Raw genomic sequence first — 6041 nt, 5'->3', positions numbered from 1 at the left:
GTTTTTCCAACCCGGATTATAAGAGTTAGAATACGGGTCATTTCTAGGCCTTTGATTAAAACTATTCATTGCATTGGCCTGTTCGAAATTATTAACGTGTTCTTCAAACATAGATGCATTATTTTGCTTCATACTCATCATAGAACACATGCTTTTCACTTGTTTTGCTAACTCAGACACCTAAATTTCCAACCTAGCATTTGAGTTAACTTCATACATACCTGGTGTCTGTCCCCTTATACTCTTTTGTTGGGTGATAAGCGCCAAGGATAGCACTTATAAGGGGTCTTTATTAGATTAAAAGCGCATCGTTTTGACATCCGATTACAACAATTGCATGCATTTTAGCTCAAATGCGATCAATTTCTTCTAACAACATTTCTAGGAAGAGCTTTGAAGTATTTCACAGGTTGGAGAGGGATTTGAAGCTAAAATAGAGCAAAAGACAAACAAGCCGAAATGCAGTAGCGTCCCACGCAGCCTCACACGCGTGTGGCTAGGCGTGGAATTATTCCAGAGAGCCACCACGCCGCTCACACGCGTGTGAACAAGCGTGGTCGGGCCAAGGGCCATTTTGGGAAATTTGTTCCTCTTTCTTTGTCACCTATATAAATCCCTTTTGCCCTAAACCTAAGGGGGGAGGAGAAGAGATCAGAAATTCATAGCATAGGATAGAATAGAGTAGATAGATCTAGAGGGTTTTCTCCCCTCTTGGGGGAAAATTCCTTCTTTTCATAGTTTAGAATAGATCAAGGGCAAGAAGGAAGATTGGGAATTCAAGATCAAGGCTTGTAAAGATCCCCTTTTTCAAGGGTGGTAACCATTCTCTTCAAATTTTAAATCAATACTTGTTTCTTTGAATCTCCTTTTCCTTTTCTTGTTTCTTAGTATGCTAGAATAGATTAGATAGGGGATTGGTGGCCCCATGGTAGATCTATGTGGATGTTTAATATTATTGCTTTGATTTGTGAATTGCTTGCTTGTTGGATGTTGAACTTGTGTGGATGATGTTCTTCAAGCTTTGTGCATTTTGCGGCCACATTAGGTAGCAAACCCAAAGGAAGTGAGTGTGTGCGCGATAGCGGCCGCTCACGAGTCTCACTCACCCACATCTCCGCTCTTGGTCCGAAAGGACAAAATCCGAGAGGAGTGGTAGACAAAGTGTTCGATGAAATGCCCCAACCGAATGAGGATGTGGGAGTCCAAAGTGTGACGCCACTTGGTAATGTGCCATGTGTGGGAGTCCAAAGTGTGACGCCACTTGGTAATGTGCCATGAACTCCCTACCAAAGTGTGACGCCACTTGGTAATGTGCCATGAACTCCCTAGTCTATTCCACCGCCACTTGGTAATGTGCCATGAACTCCCTAGTCTATTCCACAACTTGCACTCGCAAAACCAACCAAAGATAAACCACATGGAAAAGCCTAAAGCCTCAATCTCTACTTTACTTTTCTTTATTTCACACAACCACTATCAACCTTCCCCTTCTTACAAATGAACCCAACCCTTAGCACCTCCGTAACTCTTTCTCTTCAACCTCTTAGATGCCAACACACTAACTCGGTTCCCATTCGCCATCCTTGAGAGACACGACACTCGGGGAGTTTAACTCTTCGTTTTACCACTTCACATTCACTTCCACTATACACACAACATCATTGGGAGTTTGCCCCTAGCATTTCATACAATGCTAAGGTTTCCTCCGCAGTTTTTTCTCCCATGGCCCCTCCAGCCGCATTGTCAACCATTGATTGGCTGGTTTGCGTCAAACCATCATAGAAAGTTTGATTTTGAAGCTCCAATGGGTAGCCATGGTGGGGGCATTGAATGAGCAACATGTTGAACCTTTCCCATGCCTCATGGAATGGTTCACCTTCAGCTTGCGAAAAGGTCGCAATTTTCCTTCTTAATTCAGCAGTTTTAGCATGGGAATAGAATTTACCTATGAACTTGTTGTACACCTCCGGCCATGTCCGAAGGGATCTTGGTGTGAGAGACATGAACCATGTTTTTGCTGCATCTTTCAAGGTGTACGGAAAACACCTCATCCTTAGTGCATCCTCGGTCAAGTCATTCAATGGGAAGTGTTGGACTATCCCGTAGAAATCCCTTATAAAGGTAAGGGCATCTTCGCTTGCTGAACCGTGAAAAGACGGCAGTTGATTGTAGTGGACCGTCTTTAACTCATAATTCCTGTTGGTCCCGATAGGGTGGTGAAAAGTCTAGAGGGGGGGGGGGGGGAATAGACTTTTCTAACAATTAAAAACTTTATAACACTTCAACAACAGAGATTTCAAGTGAATAAATTCAACTTGAAATGTGCAGCGGAATATCGTACGGTAAAGTGCTATAAAATAAAACTGCGTAAAACTAAAGAGATACTTGACATGCAATACGTTGGAAAAACTTAGAATAATTCAAAAAATATGTATGCAAAGTTTGAACCACATGCGAACGTGGGAACACACAAACCCAGATGATATAATCAACACAGTACGTAAAGGGTTAGTGAGTTAAACTATGCAAATATGTAAAGTGCAGTAAAGTAAATGAGAGGCAGAGATTTATAGTGGTTCGGAGATGGTGTAATTCTCCTACTCCACTTCTTCCTTCTCCAAGGAAGATTTCCACTATCTTCAATCACACAGATACAATAGTGAAACTCCAAGTGCTACACAAGCACTTCCCGAGTGCTACGCACAAATCTACACTCAACCACGAGCTCTCCACACAAAGCTAAGCTCCCGAGCGCTACGCACAAAGCTACGCTCCCCGAACGCTACGCACAAAGCAACGTTCCCGAACGCTACGCACAAAGCTACGTTCCAACCAAGTGTTTCGCACAAAGCTACACTTAGTTCACCCGAGTGTTACGCACCCAGCTACACTCCTTTCTACTCTCAGTAGAGATACAACTGTTGTTCAAAGAAATAAATGTTTCTTTTCTAAGACTTGAATTCCTCTCGTGTATAGCTCAATATCTTAGCACTTTGTATTTTTCGTTGTAAGTCCGATTCGTCACCGCTATGTTCGTTCGTTCGCTGAGATCTCTCTCACGTCTACAAGTCTTCTTGGGCTTTTTATAATTCAAAGAATTATTTGCCCGTTATGAACATTCAAATTTTGAACGTTCACTTGATCTGATTGGTCATTCCAATCTGATCTTGATGGCCATACCTCCTCATTTAATGACCATACCGTTGATCTGATAACTTGCCAATTTGATCTGATAAAATCTCCATTTTTATCTGCTCATTTAATGCCGCTGGTAATTTTAGAAAAATTACCTCTGCAAATTACTCACAAAGTCTTCTTTTACGGCTTGATTGATCCTTGAAACTTGTAGCCTCCAATTTTTGACTTTGTTGCCTTTTCAGCTTGATATTACAGACTTTGTATCCACCAGAGCTTGATATTTTTGACTTTGTTGCATTCTTGATTTGATCTTGGGAAAGTTGATCTTAAAATATTTTTCCGGGTGGTTCTTGCTTGAGTATGAACAATGATCTTCAGAAAATCACCACCTTCAATTTTCTTCTGGTTCATGGCATCACGTACTGGACCTTGTGGAATATGAACCATGTAAATTTGGCTAAGTATAAGTTGCACTAGGTATTCCTCCATAAGTTACTCTATAGTGCCTTTCACGCGTGTATAGATGTAGTATGAATCACGCGCATGTAGTCTTGCTAAGGTCAACAAAAGTTACTCCCCAAGTAGCTCCATTGACCAAAAGTTCCTCCATAAGTAGCTCCCTTGACCATTTGACTTTGACTTGTTCTCCAAAAAATTCAGCCGTGTCAAGTAGCTCCCAAGCTTAGCCTATAAGGACTAAAATGAGTTTTTTCCCAAAATGGTCCCTCGACTATTGCTCATTCTCAATTTTGCATTTCGACTTTCAATTGCACCTAATGTGGTCCCTTGACTTTCAAAAACTCACCCAATTTGGTCCTCTGTTACATATTCCGTCAAATCAGTGTTAAAATGGAGGGCATTTTCGTCCATTTACCTATTGTTAGCCTAATAAACATTGAGAAATAGTTGAGGGACCGTTTTGAGAATAGTCAAGGGACCATTTTGGGAAAAACTATTTTATTTATTTCATTTTTGTTTATTTTCATTTTTTACACTCTATAAAAATAGAATTTCTATACATTTTTTCTTACAAATATAAATAGTTAAAATCACGCAATCCAACCTCAAAATTTTTAACTTTCTTTACAGACTTTTTCCCTCTAAATATACAAACTATTCCTATGAAGTTTTACAATAAGTTCCGTAAATTTCATAAATACTCATATACTTCTTTTTTTTTTTTTTTTTAATTTTTTATGTTCATAGACAATCAATCACTATGTATCACATTAAATATTACTTTTACCATTGAAAATAATATTTTTTTTCAAGCGTAGACACCCAAAGAGTGTAAAATGTAGGGAAAATATTGGACCGAAAGGTAAATTTTTCTAGTAAACTTCTCAGGTGAGCCGAAAGTAAAATCTCGTCAATGTTTCCTGCAATATTTTCTGTATTTGATTTCGAAGTAATTATTAAATTTTATATTATTTTACATTATTTAAGATATTGTATGACATCTTTTATATGTTTTCCTCTTCTTATTTTTTTTTTATTAATTATTAATTATTAAGGCAAGTATAATTTATTTTGTAATGTGGACACATTATTTTTAAAAATTTTGATTTAATTAAATTATACCTTAATTATAAAAATCCTACCTAATAATTTTAGTATATTACACGGGACACAATAATTATTAAAAATAATGTTTAATAATTGTCAATTTGTATTCAACAATAAAATTTATAGTTAATTTTTAAGTCAATCATAAAATCTTTTGTGATGTGCGCACATTATTTTTAATTATTTGAGTTTAATAATATTATATCTTATTTATAAAAAATCCAAAGTAATATATTTAGTATTACGGATGTGACTAAGAATTATTTTAATCGGTGCTTAAAAAATGAGTATTTATAAAATTTACGAAACTTATTGTAAATCTGCATAGGAATAGTTTGTATATTTAGATAGAGGGAAAAAGTCTGTAAAAAAAGTTAAAAATTTTTAGGATGGATTGCACGATTTTAAGTATTTATATTTGTAAGAAAAAAAAATGTATAGAAATTCTAATTTTATAGAGTCTAAAAAATGAAAATAAACAAAAATGAAATAAATAAAATAGTTTTTCCCAAAATGGTCCCTTGATTATCCTCAAAACGGTCCCTCAACTATTTCTCAATGTTTATTAGGCTAACAATAGGTAAATGGACGAAAATACCCTCCATTTTAACACTGATTTGACGGAATATGTAACGGAGGACCAAATTGGGTGAGTTTTTGAAAGTCGAGGGACCACATTATGTGCAATTGAAAGTCGAAATGCAAAATTGAGAATGAGCAATAGTCGAGGGACCATTTTGGGAAAAAACTCGACTAAAATATTGCTTATAGGATTCAAACACTAGACCAATAGGTATATGCTCAAGTCTTTAACCATTACTCCGTTTCAGCTCATTCAGTCATATCTATCAAATAAATATATTTGATCCTTCTTTGCATTGTGTAGCTATGGTGTAGAAATAGTGGATCTTGAACTTCTTCCTCCCTTTGACTTCTTGACTTTGACTAGCTCTATGGAGCTTGACTAGCTCCACAACTAGCTCCATAGCTTCCTCCATTGACCCAAAAAATTGACTTCCTCTTGGAATTGGATCGTGGCACTTCTAGTTCTTCAAAGCTTAAAATGTTCTCAATAGGATTCAAAGTCGTGTCTTCTAGCAATGATAATTCGGCTTTGTCCATTGGATCATATACACTAATGTGTATTGTGGAAGCAAATGACTTACAAGAGTCATGGCAAAATGTATTCTATAATACAATAATTCGAACCAATCTAATGTCATGGCTTGTCTTCTGGGTCTAAACTCTACACTTTAAAAATAAAATAGAGGATTTCTAAAAATACAATTTGGCTCATCAAAACTATTACAATTTTATTCCTAACTATTCCTGGCTGC

General features: G+C 36.8%; 1 non-coding gene across 1 annotated transcript; it reads left to right on the top strand.

Annotated features, from left to right (window-relative positions):
* The first annotated feature begins 1809 nt into the window (after positions 1-1809).
* LOC116023847 lies at positions 1810-1917 on the top strand. The gene has a single exon (XR_004099438.1). It is a non-coding gene; the product is annotated as a small nucleolar RNA R71 (small nucleolar RNA).
* Positions 1918-6041: the final 4124 nt, after the last annotated feature.

Source organism: Ipomoea triloba, chromosome 6 (assembly GCF_003576645.1).
Source record: "Ipomoea triloba cultivar NCNSP0323 chromosome 6, ASM357664v1".
Taxonomy (NCBI): domain Eukaryota; kingdom Viridiplantae; phylum Streptophyta; class Magnoliopsida; order Solanales; family Convolvulaceae; genus Ipomoea; species Ipomoea triloba.
Note: the sequence above shows the minus strand (reverse complement) of the source record. Positions and strands in the feature narration are given on the sequence as shown.